Genomic DNA, 18,863 nt, shown 5'->3' on the forward strand with positions numbered 1-18,863 from the left:
AATTAAATTATCTAAAATATTGAAAAACAAATAGTTTCAGAATTTATTTTATTAGTTTTGTTTGCAGTTGAAAAATATATTTGTGCACCCTATACATACAAATAATACATAAATAGCACTTGTACGTGTTCGCTAACGATGTTGTCATCATCGGTGCTAAACAAAGAGCGAAGCCTCTGATAATATAATAACAATGTTGTTGATATAGGTACGTACCTATTCGATATATTTTATGACATTTTTCGCTATTTTACACATTATGCAGAGCTAATAGTATGCATATTGTTTAGTCTATATTATGTACTTTGTATAGTTTAAAATCGTAGTCGGTATGAATATTATAGAAACCATGAATATGAACCAAAAAAATAAATGCATGCATACGATAATATGCAGGGTCATTACTTATTAGTACTAAATAAATAAGATGAAATTATACTTGATTGAAAGTAAATTCTTTTAAAATATTATAAATCATAATAAGATAAATCAAAATATTTGCAATAATATTTTAAGTTTGGGACTATATAAAGTTTAACTATATATATAGTTTTAGACTATAATAACTAAGGCATGGATTAAATACAAATTGAATTTTTTTTCTACATTTTCTAAAACTTTGATTTTCAAATACAAAATTAGTTTCGTTCACCAAAGAATTGAAAAGTGAAACTTTTATATTTGGTACTTTTTTTATATTTTTTTTGATTTGTAGAGAATTGTTTGATATTTTAGTGCATTTTTCGTATATTTTATAAAAAATAAATAATATTTAATAAAAATTTAGCATAAATTCCTTAAAAAAAAAATTTGAACATAATTTATTTACTAATATTTCTATTAGTATTATGTAGGTATTATGTTCGCTCCTATGACTTCAGTTGACGTGTAACGAAGTTTCTCAAGATACAAAACAATACTTGCTGATAACCGTCGAAGTTTTTTATCTGAAAATATTAAACAGCATCTGATTGTCCAGTGCTATAATGAAACACAAAATATGACAAATCTAATTTTATAATATGTTGCATTCATTTACATTTTATTTTAAATTGGTTTTTAATTTATCATGGAATTTAATTCAGCTTTGTAATAATTACAAATAATCACAATGCATTAGGTAAATCGTATTTTTCTTGTTTTTTTAGAGAATTTAAATATATTAATATCTAATATTAAAAAAAAAAAAACCAAATAGTTTCAAATTCAATTATTTAAAAAAAGAAATTGCAAAGTTTTTAGCCGTAACCTTGCAGTGTTACAGGTAGATAATAATATGTGATGTGTATATATAGGTCAGGTTAGGTAAAGTACATGTTAACTGTAGGCGTTCGTTCAGCATTCGTGGGGGCGCGTTTACTAATTATTCCACCGGGTAGGTGTAACCAAAGTTTTTATAGACTTAGGTATATAGCCCTCGAGTAACAGTTATGAGCTTTGGATGAAAATATACTACACATTTTGATGTCCAAGCGACCGCCATCCTATAATAGTGATGAATATCGCTTGATTATTTTTCGTGTCAAACAAACACAATTACATATGGGTACTCGTGCATATTTTATCTTAACTAGGTCATGTAAAAACAATAAAAAACAAATACCTTCATAGTTTGTTGAAAGAGTGTTACGGAGAAAAAAACCTATAAACAATAACTATAATGCCGTTAATTAATTAAATAAAAGTGAAAGTAAAATATATAGTGTGGATTAATATTCAATTTGAAACGAATAAAATGTATTCTTTATAATAAAATTATATTAAAATTATTTACAAATTCCTAATAATGATAATTTAACGAAAAAAATATAAACTATATTATATTAAATATATTAATTAGTTATATTAATCTCTCAGAATCTATAATATTTGATATAAGTATATTATAGCTTATAAGCATTACAAATGTATGAAGTAGGGTCATTGGACCCTCCCCCTTTTATCATACCGTCCAGTCCAGTATACTTATACACATATTACCTATTGTATACATTGTATTACAGATTGTATAAATAACAAATTAAAAAAAGCATTACAATTCACAGCATAATATTATATTGTTCTAATATTTATACCGCACGCACCATTGCAATATGATGCAATATAAACTTTAATAACTATATTGGTCACACGGTATAATATGATTATTGATTACCATATAATTTATATGAAAGTTATTTTTTTCTTACAAATAACAAAAGGTTACAGATTTGTGTAGTTTGTAAAAAAACATAAAACTTAAAACTTCTTATACCTTTTTTTTCCTTGTGGCATCATTACTTGGAGGCCGTACTGTTTTTACACATGGCTTAAACCCCTATGCAGCATCGTTTATTAAATCAATAATTTGTACAACTTTGATATGCCCTCATAGGCCGGGATCTACTTTCCTCGGCGGCGCTGGTATGTATATGCATAGACCACAGAGTCATGAGGGATATAGACGTGACATGTCCCGCAAAAAAAAAATTCTATACCTAAAGGTCTTCAATACAACAATATCATTACCATAACAATTAAAAAAAATATTTGTACAAATTGTACCTGATAAAACCACAAGGCAAAAAATAACAAATATTTTACTTTGGTATCCATGAAATAATATATAAACTATAAACGATGTAGAACTAGTTTTGAATAAATATACTACCTATATACTAGCAGATCCTGCACGGCGACGTTGCAGCCCGTGACAAATTAAATAATTTCAGTGGATTTACCCTACCTTAAACGGTGTTAAATGTAAGAGAACTACATATTGAGATGAAGATAAATCATAATTTATAATTACTAAGTAGACGATTCTTGATATCAAAAAAAAACAAAAAGGAAAACATGGATTGTTGTTATTGAAAAATTGTTTAATTAAATTATAATATTGCATTAAAATAAAATTATCAATTTTATTTGGACTTAAATTATCAAAATGTAATAACTAATTTTATTTATAGATATGCTTGTAAGTTATAATAATGTCTGCTCAAAATGTGAATATTAGTTTATAATTAAACTATCAGATTTAATAATCATATAATGCTAGTTTAAAAACATCTCTTACTTCTACGTATAAAAAATACAAATAATAAATATACTTTAATACTAAAAAATATTATGCATCTTGATCGTATTTAAAATTTCCATCATATTGTTTATTATTTTTTTAAAAATCAAATTTAAACAAACTTTATGTTAATTAAAAATATTCTGAATAAAAATATTTACTATAATGCTATAGGTACACTATACAGCGTTTAGGTGCAATATTACCATTATTCTTATATACTACATTCGATGACGACTTTGAATTACTATTATTACTCAGTTGACTGTTAATTTTATACTCGAGAATAAACATAATAAGACTTAAACCCGTAAGCATAATCAAAAAAACTTATTTGATAAAAAAAGTATATCCTTGTATAGGTACAGTACATAGGTTATAAAAAAAGACTTTACGAAAATTATTTTTATGATTTAGTGATGTTATATTTAATTCAAAAGAGTATATAAGTTATAGATACTGTATGTCTGTATATACGCTGTACTAAATGTACGTATCTTTCTTACTTATTTTATATGGTGAATAACAGTACCTACAAAGATAAATTTAAATAATTATCGTTGAATTTAGGAGGAATATTTATAACATTTTATTTTACAATTTTTATTTGGGATGGATTAAAGTAGGTAATTGCACAAACTTAAGTTAAACTATTTTAAAGGTTTATTTACAAAATAGTCAATAGATCTACCATGAAGTAGGTAAAGTAATACATTTGTAACTATAATTGTATATATACATATTTAAATATTTTGTATACGTGGTCACTGGTCAGTATAAGTTTGATAATTTTTTTAAAAAGTAAAAATCCAAACATCTTAGGTATCAATCCGTCCCAACAAATAAAGATCATATTTTTGACGTAGCCCGAACGAGTCCAAGCTTATTTAAGTTACCCTGGGTGCACCACGCAGAAGTGAAATGACTTCAGTTATGACCTACATCATAAAAATATTTAGTTGCTATTATTTATTTTATTAGGTATATTTAAGCTTAGGTACACTAATTTTTACACATTTTAAGTTCGGTGAGTGCACTCATTTTTATTTTAGTTTTAGTATCTATAAATCAATTATACGTTTTTTGAACATTTTGAAAATTAAAAACACGTGTAACTATTTATCTATTAGGCACTACTTCACCCATAAGTTCACTACTCTCGCAACTTACTGAGCGTAAATTAGTCGTATAGTCATGCTCAGTTATTATCAAAGTTAAAATAAAATGCGGGTATCCCAAACCTTGCAGTCGTTGATGTAAAAATTACTCACCTATGTACATTTGTAGTATGATAGTCGATCGGTGGCTCTCTTGTTTAAAAGGTTTGACTGCGGACTATGGAAACACTCGGGCTTTTTAATATAATTTGTTGATAAGACTACTAAGAATGCATTATCGGGCTATAGAAAAGTACACAAGTTATCGCGGAACCAATTTATCAATCCCATGAAAAGGGTAAAAATTAAAAACGGGAGGCAGTCGGGACATCCCCATTTACCCATCCCTTCACTATTATTTTCCTAACCTATTCTTAGACTTTGTTTCGTCCCACAATATAAATGAATTATTTATGGTAGACATATTGTATTTAAGACATTTATATTTATATTGGTCCAGCCCGTTCAGGGTTGACAGTAGAATTCATTGATGTTTTTAATACATAATTACGGGATGTTCTTGGTGGAAACTTGACTTCTCCCATTCAATTATTATTTTTACATCATAATATTAATATCATATTATATTTTATAAGGCACTTAAAACAATATGGTTTTTTTTAATAATTTTTATAATAATTTATCAATATTATAAATTATAATTATTAGTTTGTATAACGGAGTGAAATTAATTCACTTTAATTACTTTTATATTGTTCTTTACACCTAGAACGGCTAGAACCAATGTCCTTTATCTAGTTCTTAAAATTCTATATACCAGTGGTTCCCAAGGGAGGCACGAAGTAATATATTGTATTCCCTTTTTTTTAAACTAATTTTTTGGTTAGGTTTATTTTCCATTTTTAACTATTTTAAGAGCTATTTTGAATTAACTAAAAATCACCCAGATAGTTTCCACTGACTTTTTTTTCACTGGGCTTTCTTTAAAAATGTTATATAATTAAAAAATGTATTTAAAAATAAATGTTTATTGGCAATTGTTTAAGGTCAGTGAGACAATTTTAATAATTATTGAATTAACTGTGTCGATAGCAAAATATCATCTATAGATACCCAATTATCATATAATATAGCATTACACATTACATATGGCACATACGATATGCACAAATGAACAATGTATTATTACATCCATATATATATACATAATATTATCGTATAATACACAAATGATCAAGACATTATAGATAGCTTATTCTGATCCAAGGTCGATCACAAATCTTCCTTTCCAAAAAAACGTAAGTATTAATAATGCGCAGTGTGAGCTGCAAATTAAATATCAAACTTAAATTACCATTATACTATATAATAAGTTATTATATTATAAATGTGTAACATAATACTGTATTATAATATGTTATAATTGTATATTAATATATAACTACCTAGTAGGTAACTATATAGTCTATATTAAGAGGATGCTATACCCATTATATGTAATGTCCGCCTTAAAAACGTAAAAAATATGAAATTTGAGTTCAGCAAAACCACAGTTTTGTGTAGTCAGCTTAAATAATAGAGAGATTTGACCTATTATCAAACTTAAAGGTAAGAAAATTTTCTGTGCATAAGCGTTGTATTTATTTCAAGCTTTCAATTTTTGAACGAAAAATGTGCATTTTTTATTTGTAATATTTCACATACCGTACTCAAATAATCCATAAAAATTAAAATATTGAAAAAACCCCAATTTGACACTAAAACGTCTATCACCTTGTACTACAGACGGAACCAAAATGGCAAAATATCTTATTATTGATAACTTATATTTTATGATCAAACGGTCCATCATAATATATAAGTTTTGTGGTTTAATTCGTTTACCGTCGCGAACGCTGACCACTGGCGGTGTAATAATAAAATAATTACTATAATAATATTATGACGTCGCCGTCACCGTCTTTGAATTTTTTCGCCTCCTATTGTCTTGTCCGTGGACCGAAACAGGTTCCGAAGACCATTCTAGTCGACAAGATATAATGATCGTGGAAAAAAGAAGGAAGAATAAAGTTTAATAATTGTAAGGCGGAGTCTGCGATGGACCAATTGGCGACGATAGGATGTTTTTTTTATTTTCGCTCTCTCGTAGTGTATTATTATTATAGTTGTTGTAAGTTGTATTATTCATTTATTATTTTCCTTAATTTGTTTAAATGAAAAAACGTCCACCATATTATTGCAATCAAATCGAACAAAAATAATTACCGTATCATAAATGTCCCCAACGAGGTGAATAAGTACACAATCTGTACCTGCAATATGCTATAAACTTTTTTTTAGATCTATACAATCTACATAAATCAATGTCAATGAAATTTCAAAAACGTAGATGACCTTAGACTTTAATACAACATTCGGTATCATTTTATATACTAAAATACTAACTATACCTCTATACAGTAGGTGTATATACTATTTTTGATTTGTAGAAAAGTTGACATCATAATGTTTATAAGTTATTTATATAATTCTTTTTTTTTTTTTTTACTGATGATATAATTATTACTAAAAATTGTATTAATTAAAGATAATTATCGTTATATTATTCTACTAATAATTAATTAGTTTCATATCATAATAAGAATACAATTCAGTTAAGTATAACTTATAAGCATTAATGAATTGCTATTTATTATACAACTTAACACAACGGTGGTTGTGTATACTAAAATAATTATACATTAATAAGTACTGTACTTTTTTTTTATCATACAATCTATACATTAGTGTGTAATAATAATTGTATAGGTGTTAAACTATTAAGCCAATAATAAAAGGAAATGTTCATTTGTTGATGAACCAGCCAAGAACAGAACTTCAGCAAACTGTAGCATTGTGAAATTTCATTTTGAAATTCATAATAATATGTAACTGATTCATTAATATGGACGATGAAAAATTGTATTGTTTGTAAAAATGTAGTCGCTTTTTTTGTACTTTTATCTGTTTGCAATTATTATTATATACGAGGCATGCTATAGGTACCTACCTATTAATAATCCTGTTATAACCTATATTACATTATATTTATTACCCTATAATATAATACTATTGTATACTTACTATAATTTTAATTTAGTGTAACAACATTATAAAATAAGCAATCATATTGAGTATAAGTACTAAAGTACTAAATAGTCTAATGAGACAATTATCTGTTGTTATTACATGTTACTATATACCTACTTCTTTCACTCATCTTTCAGAAATATGAAGCAAGTATAAATGTTCCTAACAGAACATGTCAATGAATATTATAATATTAAACACATAATAAAATCATTACCTATATTATAGTGTATTAGGAATTAGAATCTATGTTAGTAATTGGTTTGTAATTCAATACTTAGTTAATAGTTTATAACAATATAATTTTTTTTTAAATACATTTTATTTATATCAATGTATCAAATTAATAATTGTTTATTTTCAAATAAATAATTATTCGATTGCAATTATTACAGTCTTTCTTGATACAATCGGCGAATAATAACGCTTTTGAAACGGTTATTTTATTGAAAACCGCATGCAAAATATTATGCAGCTGTCAGATAAATATTATACATCGTTAAATAATTATATAATAATTATTATGTAATGGATGCATATACATTCTATGTTATAAATTATTTAAAATACGTACGTTTTCAAATGCCATTGAGAATATAGTCTGGTTTAACGTTTATGAATTAAATATTTTCTTTCCGGTGAATCATACAAATAATTTGTTGATTTTCAATTGCCCGTATAAAAATATTATTAAAGTTGAATGCGATGATATAAAAATAAATAAAATACTGAGTCTATAATAGTACTTATGAGATTACCTATGCATAAATGATGTCAAATATATTATATAGGATTGAATATAAAATCAGTGTCTACATTATTATAACTGTTATAGTCACTAACGTATAGTCATCGAGAAGAGATCATCACATAAAAATTCATATATATGTATACTGTATAGGTAATTCTAGTATAAGCATAAATTACTGTTTTTTTTTTTTATTTTTAACGACATAATTGGTCATAATCATTATTATCTAACAGATTATCCTGTTTTGGTGTTTGTTGGTACTCCCATCACACTATAATAACACAATGTAACCGTCACAAGTGGTTGCGAGTTCAAGTGCTGCAGTGGGATCAACCCCATAGGACAGTAGGTATACCTAATATTATTATATTGTACATAAACATAATATAATATACGGTTTAGCTTCTGGGTATTGCCCTAGGCCATGTGCGCGGTACGCATCATACTATAATATACGCATATGGGACACACAAGAGTACATCACGTATCACAATAATCCCTGATCAATTATTAAATACACCCGCTCCGTTCTCTGTGATCCAAAAATATTATTTAGTTAAATATTTACACGTGTTAACACAGAGCACGCAAACCCGACACACGCACACACATCCACCCACACACACACACGCGCGAGCGTGCACGCCGACCGAGTGACGTTCTTTAATGACGTCCGTGTGCACACTGGCACAGCAGGTCGAGATTTTCACGGAGGTTACACTAAAAGCGCAGTATATTATAATATATAGCATTGCTAAACTAGTTTACAACACTACACACGACTACAACACGAGTATGTATAATATTATTATATATAATAATATGTACGCTTTAACCACATAACGAAACGCCGCCGCCGCAGCGCGTATATGCATATTATGTGTATTGAATAACGAAAGGACAGATGTCGATATAGACTGAGAGATTTATCGCGGGCATTAAAATTTCCAGGACAAATTTGAATAAAAAAAAAAAAGTGAAATAAAAGTAGAAGAAAAAAATTATGGCGAGTGGTTTTTAAGTGGAGTCGAGTGTTTTGTACTTTGTAGAACAGCCGCTCTCCGATCAATAACAACGTGGATGTGTGAGTGTGTGTTATGTATTATATTTAGTATTATAAGGGTATACTTGTCATATTGTTGTATAAATATATTAAATTATAATGATTAATGATTTGAAATGTGGAAAAATTATTAGCTGTAAATTAAATATCAATACTCGTTTATTTACATTTTTCCAAAAAATTCAACACATCCAAGCAAATACATTGCAGTGATCGGTACAATACAAACTGTGATACTACTTTCCACCATTGTTATCACTTGGAAATTAAAATATCATGTATAGTTGCACTCTGCAGACATGTCTATACGTATACAATATATAATATATATATAGTAGTATTAGTTACTAAGACCTCGGCGACAAAGCACTTTTCAAGCCCGCCCAACAGGAATTCTTATGATGCTTGTGTGGGGGAAATCGGACATTGCTACTGAAATAATCTTAGATGGCTCGTCTACAAATGGTCTGTCTAGACAACGAGTAAATTACACATGTAATGCATCCACCTTAAAAATACTGGAGTGTAGATTTTCGATACTATCAATACCAGAAAAAAAATTGGATTATCGATATTTTAATCTAGTTTTCATAAAATATAATACAATTATTAGTGAGTCGTACATTATACATTAAATATGGGAGATTTAAGGGAGGACATTTCTAACTGTGAAAATGATGTCCGTTAGGTCCTTATTAAATCATATAATAATAATGGACGTCTGAAGTAAAGAAATAATTTTACACATGATATTTGAAATTAATAGTTTACTATTTATCATTAAATAAGGCAATTATTTAAGATTTAATTCTTATCAAATTTACTCATTATACTTATTGTATCTACTATATAGATTGTAAATAATTTTTCAATAAAAAAAACAGATTTAATTCTAAGATAGTAACTAAAATTTAATGAATAATTTAGAACCCTAAATTAAATACCTAATTATTTCTCACAGTAGGTACCTATGGGATTATTGTATCAACATCTTATTAATAGGTATATTGGATGATGACAAGTATGATTGAAGTTACTACTGCATATTAAAATAGTGGCACTATGTTTTCAAAATTCAATAAAATATTGTAAATGTTATCAGAAAAATAAACAATACCAAATTAAAAAAATGTACTACAGCTATATATGTCTATATGGATACCCATACGCGGGTAATAAATTTGTTTTTAACTATGATTAGCAGTCCTTGACACTCGAGTTCTATACATTATTTAAATTGTAAAATCGAGATAAAAATCTTTTTTAGTATTTTTATAAATTAATTTGTAATTTCACTATACATTATCATATTGTAATAAGACTAACTGTCCATATATTTGAAATAAATAAATATGTACAATTAAGTAAAACCATGTGTTTAACAATATTATAAGGCAAACTGATAGTTATATATTTACATATGGATATGAAGTTTTGAAAATGTAATATGATAAATATATACAGAAGAATGAAGTTTCTTAAAATTAAGATAACATTTTTATTATTAAAAATATAAAGAACCGTATATTATGGTATGTTTGAAAAATACTTGATTCTAAGTTGATAGCTTATGTAATGTTGTGACAATTATAAATATAAATATGTTACATGACACCTATGTATATAATACGAACTCTTCCTTATGTACGATTAACTGCTGACCGATACATTAAAACACACACATAATTGTAAGGCCTATGGCCAACACACACACACCATTGATTAGTATAAGTTAGTTCACAGTGCACATCAGACCTCAATACACCCAACGACTACCGTACTCCGTATGAGTGTATGACTACGATACAGTTCTTACGGTCACATAGTATAATATAACCTAGCTTATATATTTGTGAGTATTATTATTTGTAAGTATTTAGTAGACAATAAACCATAATTATAACTTAAATGGAATCCTAATTCCTAGTCATTTAAATATATTTAAGATTTTGAATTCTGATATCTATATATCTGCCCCTGGCTACGGAATTTATATCTATAGACTATAGGATCCTACGATTCTCCCTGGATATCTTATATTTATAACTGGTCGTTCCCCCGACCACGTTACAATGTAACAGCAATTTGTATTTTATCTTTACAATTTAATTCATATTTCATCAACCTATACATTTATTTTTTATTACATTTTTAAAAAATAAAAGTTTTCTTATAATAGTAAAAATTGAATTGCATTTATAAATAAAATATACGAATATATAAGACAGATCTCCAACAATACCTAGTTACTAAAGACTATTCACAATGATTTATTTTTTATTCAGCAAAAAAAAATCTTATAATAAACCTAAAATAACCTAGAAAACCTAAAAAAATATGTGAGTTATAACAATTTATTATTATTAAATGTTTAAACGTCCATTCATTTTTATGGAAATCTGCTAGTTGTAAGCTTACCACGCAAACTGAAAAGGTAATAAAAGATCCATCGATCATAACCATATTCGATCTTTTAAAATTTTAAATAGGCATATTTTATGGTACCTAATACCTATGTACATCGTAAATGTATAAATAAAATACCATAAACATTATATACATTATTATATACGTTATACATATTAAAACAAAATAATATGTGTATTTGAATCCCAACCATTTCGGACAACCTAAAAGGAAATTGTTTTTAAAAGGAGACGTACTTATAATTATAGAGAAATAGAGAATACAATGAAAGTATAATTAATTATTAATTATGTCAAGATAAATGTGGGAAATGGATAAATGATATTTTTGAAAAAATATTTTCTTGTACTCATGCCTCACACGTTTATGGCAGAGTGTCATAATATATAAAATGCCACATATATATAATATATACCTATAAGTAATATGCATCTTCATAATATGTTCATATCAGTACCTAAGACGCGTGTAGCAGTTCGGAAAACAATGGAAAATCGAAAACGTGGGAGGAGGAGAAGTCTGCACATAATATAATATGTACACGTACTGCCTACGCAGTGAAAATCCGTAGAAATAAACCAAAAGCCCGGTCCACCGCAAACAAAACCATAATAGGTATTTATTGTTATTATCGGGGACGAGTTTGTACTGTTCGCGGCGAATCGGTCTGTCGATTGGAGTGTCACGTTTATACACCTATGATATTATGCTATAGGCATACACGACAGTATACTGTAAAGTGTATACATATATATATAATAATACATATACACTATACAGCCACTGGGATATATTTTATGCGCATGGAGAAAATATGTGCGACCGAAACGCGAGGAGGTCTCTTTTTATTATTTGTATTTACTTTATACTTTTTTTTTGTTTAATGGATTCAAAGACTATCTCGTTTGTTTATATATATTATAAGTGTGTGTGTAATAATATAATATAATAATACCAAAGCAGCAAAGCGGCGGCGGCGCAATCCTCACGGCCCGTTGTTTTAATAACCATGTCCATTAGCTCGGTACAAGGCAATGTGCTTATAGTCTGGCGCCTCCGGCTGGGCCTGCTGATACATTAAATCGAACCCGGTAAAAGGAAAAAAAACACCGCACGCACGCACGGTATACACACTGGTTATATAGCGTATAAACACGCGCGCGAGAGATATTATTATTACTAAACACATTTATACAACGTATATATACATACACATATTATACGTTTATATCGAAAACCAATTTGGCTATACGTACCTGCCTACCTACACCGAGGAGGCGACGACGTCCGTAACCCGAAACGACAGCGCATTAATGTCTCTGAATATACATTTACCACATATAATACTATTATGTCCGAAGAGGTGAGGTCGAATTGGATCATAACATAATACATTCTGTGCATCCTTTTTTTTTTTGTACATAAAATTGGTAATTGATACTTACCGTGAGTGGTAAACGGTCGCAGCCGGAAAGTGTTCATTAGATTCGGCGTCGTCCTCTCTCTGCACTTTCTTCATTGCTGAATGGAGAACAACAAGACTATGTACCTATAGTAGTGGCTAGGTACTATTATGAATATATAAATATTTTTCTGTTTTTATTCTACTATTACATTGTTCTCGCTTATATTCTATTACGTCAAATATTGCGATTTTTTTTTAATGGCAACAAAATTGAATGGTAAAAAATATATTTACATTGATTTATTTTAGGCACGTATACAGAGGAGGGTTCAAACCCTTCCCCCTCAAAAAATTAATAGTTGAGTAATTTATTTATATCAATCATATATGACCCCCCCCCCCCCCCCCGAAATTTTTTTTTGTGTACGTGCCTAAATTATTTGTTTAGATATGATACGAGTACTATAACTGCATATATATATACGTTTGCGAATGTTTCAACGATCATCATAACATTTAAACGCCTTATCTAAGTCCAATATAAAGTCAAAAAATAATAAAATACAAAACCAACACCTATCTTAAAATCCAAAAAATATTATCATCCATAGTTTTTGACTTTTGTAACAAGTCTAAGATTCATAAAAAATCATTAAAAAAATGTACGTGAATGCGTTTTGTTTATGTTGCGCGTAGGTTTAAGAGAGATGACGAATATTGCACTCACATCCTCTTTTAATATATATTTTGTTAAAAATATGAGTAATTTAAACATAGGTACGCATCATTTAAGAATCGCTTATTATTTATTTACTACTTTTATGTTCGTATACATATAATTAATGGAACAGTCAAATCCTGTTTTTGTATATATAGGTATACATATATATAGTGACGACTATATAGTGTTATATTTTACTCTGTACGTACCAGCTTATATAGGTACACAGTACACAGTACACACACACACACACACACACACACATACATATATTATATTATATATCTATTTTAATAATATTATTATTGCACGTAGGTACATTAAGTTGACATCGCGATCGGTTCGACTTGTGGTTAGAAAACTAAAATTTACGGAGTATCAAATGCATTAATAATACTGCGGTAGAAGATTTCATTATGTATGAATCTACATAATATTACATCATAGGCACTTTATGACTTATGTATATTGTATATGAATTATCGTCACGGTCCCGGGGACACCTCGCCACGACCTACAGATTGGCAGGTAATCTCGAAAATTAATGACAATAATATTTTCATCTTTGCAAAATACTGTATAACTGTAATAATTTTGAATTGATATGGTCAGTAGGAGGGTGGGGGGAGGAATTATTATTTATCAACATGTGAGTAAGTGAATTTCGTATATAAATTATGTATAAGCAATAAGGGTGCTTATACTGATTATAGCACCACTGTCCACTATATACAATGTATACATATGAAATTAAGGAAATGTGGGTACAAGGATGGTATGGGGTGATGGCTATGCTAAGTATATAAACCTACGCTAAAATACTATACCTATAACCTAGTGACTATCTATACGTATTATAGTAACGATATGCACTTAACCACAACAACAAACAACCGAATTCTGGCGGATACGCGTTCCAGCCACTGATTCGGTCCTATTCGGCACGCGTCTATTAATTCATATATATTATAATAAGCTATTGTAGTACTGTACGATTATAAATTATTATGATATTATCATAATATGTAAGATGGTCTGGTGTATACGGTACACCACAACTGGCCGATATGATCGATTTATGTGTACTGCAATTTTCAACGACCCGATCGGTTGCACTATATTATATTATATAATACTTAATCGAGCATTCAAGTCACGTATGGCATACTGATAATATAAATATTATTATATCTAAACATTATTTATATTACTAAATAGGTACTTGGCTGTCTGCAATATTATTATTATTATTATTATTATTATTATTATTATTGTTTATTAAACACCGAAACGGCAATTTTACATAGTATAACAAATATGGTATAAGTACAGTAAGTTAGGATACAGAAATAATTTAGATTAAAGTATAAATAATTCAGAGTATACATGTTATAATATAGATAAACAGTATAATTATAAAGGTAGAAGTATAATTAGTGGCCTAAGGATTATTGGTTGTTTGCAGCTCTGAGCATGCCATGTAGAATATGGTTGTGCCCATAAGAGGTTTTGTGGGTTGTGACATAAAATTGTGATTGGTTTCTGGAAAAATGAGAAGGAACTCTAAATGGGATGGCTGCAAGGAGATCAGGAACGTCCAAAGAACCATTTAGAATTGAGTTTAGAAAGTCTAAGTCTGCTTTAGCCCGACGAGAGGTAAGAGTTGGGATGTTCAAAACTTTCCTTATGTTGGAATAATCATGATTTTCGTGATAAATTTTCATTTTGAAGGCAATAAACTTAAGAAATTTATTTTAGACGCGTTCAAGTCGTAGCTGGTCTTTGACTAAATATGGTTGCCAGACTACAGATCCAAACTCTAGAAGAGAACGGACAAGGGTATAGTATAACGTACAAAGGCATCCAACCGACTTAAATAATTTAGTATTACGTATGATGAACCCGAGGACTTTAAGTGTTCTATTAACCATCGAATTTATGTGAGGGCTAAAACATAGATTAGGCCAGTAAATTATACCAAGGTCCTTAATGGAGAAAATTCGATCAAGTTCCGTGCCGTTAAGAGAGTAGGTAGTTAAAATTGGAGTTAAAGATCTGGAGAAGGAAATAACGTTACACTTAGAAAGGTTTAGGGTTAAACCTAAATGAGAGACCCATTCTGTAAAAATGTTTAATTCACTCTGAAGTAGGGTGGAATCTGAAGGTCATCTAATTTTATGAAATATCTTTATGTCATCCGCATATAACAAAAATTTTACTTGGTTAAGCCTTATGGAGATAGAGTTAACAAAAAGCGAAAATAGTAATGGGCTTAGCTGGTGGCCGCCCTGGGGAACGCCAGAAGTTGTTTCAAATGTTTTTGAAGAGGAGCCCATATCGATACGAATTGGTTTCTTCCAGTTATGTAAGATTTAAGCCAAGATAATAGTGGGTTACCGACTCCCATGCTTTCAAATTCGTTTATTAATATATCGTGACTGACAGTGTCAAAAGCCTTCTTAAAATCCGTTGTTTTATTATGACACGAGTCAAATACACACATCCATCAGATATCTACATCATCTTGACACGCCAACTGCTATGACCATGTTTAGGACCTAACCTATCCGGGAAGTCGATTAAATAAAATGAAAAACGATTCTGAAAGGAGACCGTCTATAATAGGGCCATACTGCCGTAGCCATTATCCTCCAATAATGACATATCGATTTTCACCACTGTCCGTTTTAAAAAATATATATATTAATAATAATAAATCTTAACCATAGTATTCCAATAAGGAAAACATTTTAAAAACATATTATAATAATAAAAAAAAATGCGCCTATGAATCAACAAATATATTTTTTGTAGCTAGCTGTATTATCTTTTGGTTCATAGAAATGTTTGGTAGAAATCAATAATCATAAATAAAACAAAAAAGCAGATATGTGGATGTCGCTCTGCTGTACAGTAAATTACAAGTGGGTCATTGTATAATGGATTGTATTAAACTTGAATTCAATGATATAATATCATTGAATGAGAACAACGATTCTGAGCAGAGACGGTTTGTCAGTCTGGATATTTTATGTTGTTATTACTTTTTTTATCATGTAAGTTGAATTAATATTAAAATATTATAATTTTTTATTCGTTTCTATGGTGATCAACAAAGCGTTAGAAATTAAAATCCCATTTTTAGCGTTTTTCCGTCATTTTCGGTGGTTTTTCCCGTGGCATTAAATAACTACTGAGAAAATCGAAAAATGACCTGCCTAAATTACTATCTTGATCCAATTTTCTAAAAGATAAGGTACTATATGTTAAAATCGAAGCACTCCTTCTGGTAGAAATTGTGTAGACAGGATATAAAAAAAAATAAAAAAATAAACACCATTGTAAAACCAATAACTTCCTCGCTCCGCTCAGAATCTAATAACAAAAATATATTTTAAAGTCATATTATAATAACCAATAAATGTATGACTAATATACAAACCAGAATCCGCGAATTCGGCAACTAACTGATAAAACGCATAGTATGTGGTCCTAGCTTTCATCTCCGATTATACTATACGGTACGGACGTACGGTACACAACACTACAACACTGGTGCATGGTAAAATATCGGCTAAAAGTTCTAATCTTTAGAAGAAAATTGATATAATTTAAGTAAAAAAAAATGTTTGATTGTAAACGGAAACTAACCTTTTTTGTAGAAGAAAACGGTACCTAATTTTTGGTGGAAAAATGGAAAATGGTCTCACCCGTCAATAAGCCTTTATTCCTAAGGATATTTTTAATGCCATCAGCTATTTTGTATTTATTTTCCTGTAACTCATATAAGTAATAAAGTATGTAGAACTAATTGTTGATAAAAACAAATCGAATATATTATATAATACTAGCTGATCCCGTGCACTTCGTTGCCCGTTAAATGTACCAACTCTATATGACTCGAACTTTGTACAATTCGTTATTTAATATTCGGTGTATGGTGTTCAAAATGTATCTTAACTTTTCCGTTTGCCGGAATAAAAATTCTGATTAGCGGCAGTATATTATCAGGTAGGCAATCTACCTACGGTAGATCGCGGACCCCGTGCTGTTTGTACGTAGGTGTATGTTTAAATCTAAAGTATCAAAGTTATACCAAGTCTGTCGTATTCCACCTATGGTGGATTAATATAATCAATTAATACAAAATCCTAACCTAACATAACTACTAATATCAGATGAATAAAAAAAAAACCAAATTTAACCATTCCTAAATTAGTCTGTCTTCTTCCCAGAGGTTTAATCTACACACAAACATTCATGCCAAACTGAACCCGTGCTGTGTTTACTCCATTGTCGTTAAAAAATTGCAACTTAAAAAAGTTATAATTGTTAAACTGTTTTTGGGTGTAACTTTCTGCAATGTTCAATAATTTGATTTGGTGCCATAGCTTGTACCTACCTGATCTGCCCAAATAACCCATGGAAACCAATAATAATTAAATACTAATTTCTACTGTAGACTGTAACCAATGGCAACTATATTTAAAAAATGAATAAAAATAAAATTTCCAATTTCCATCGTGAACCTCAAGATCCCTGTTTGAGCACCTCTTTAAAATGCAAATTTCGACAAATCCTTTCTTAGTGCCCGATGAAATTATTATAAAAATCTATCCTTGAAATGTCAAGTCGATAACTCAAATAGGTTCGGCTCTTCGTTGATTATTGGTAAAGTACACTTTCCTTTATATATATATAGATTACTAGCACTTATTGACTCATAAGTCAATACTGTCAAAATGTGTAAATAGGATTGCGTTATAATTATAAAAAGGCAATAGAATAAAATTAATCTAAATATTTTTAAAATGTGCTTGTGTATAGTAAATAATGTTATAATAATAATAATGATGAAAAGATTCATGACCCCGGGAATAATGTTTTTTCAATTACGCAACATAATATTATTATTATTATTATTATTATTATAACCGAAATCGATGTATTTTTTTTAAATATCAAATTTCGTAAAAAATAAACTTCAAATGTCTAAAAAAAAAAACTGTGTGTACATGTGTATTTTTGAAAGTGTTTGGTTTCTGAATGAAAAACTTATGAGGACCCTATTGTTTTAAATTTTCGTTATTGTTTTATAAAATAAATTTTCATTACGGTAGGTATAGATAAGGTACGTGAATTGCTTACTACGTAAGTAGGTACTTATTCTAGTTATTCAATATAATAC

Source organism: Acyrthosiphon pisum, chromosome A1 (assembly GCF_005508785.2).
Source record: "Acyrthosiphon pisum isolate AL4f chromosome A1, pea_aphid_22Mar2018_4r6ur, whole genome shotgun sequence".
Lineage (NCBI taxonomy): Eukaryota > Metazoa > Arthropoda > Insecta > Hemiptera > Aphididae > Acyrthosiphon > Acyrthosiphon pisum.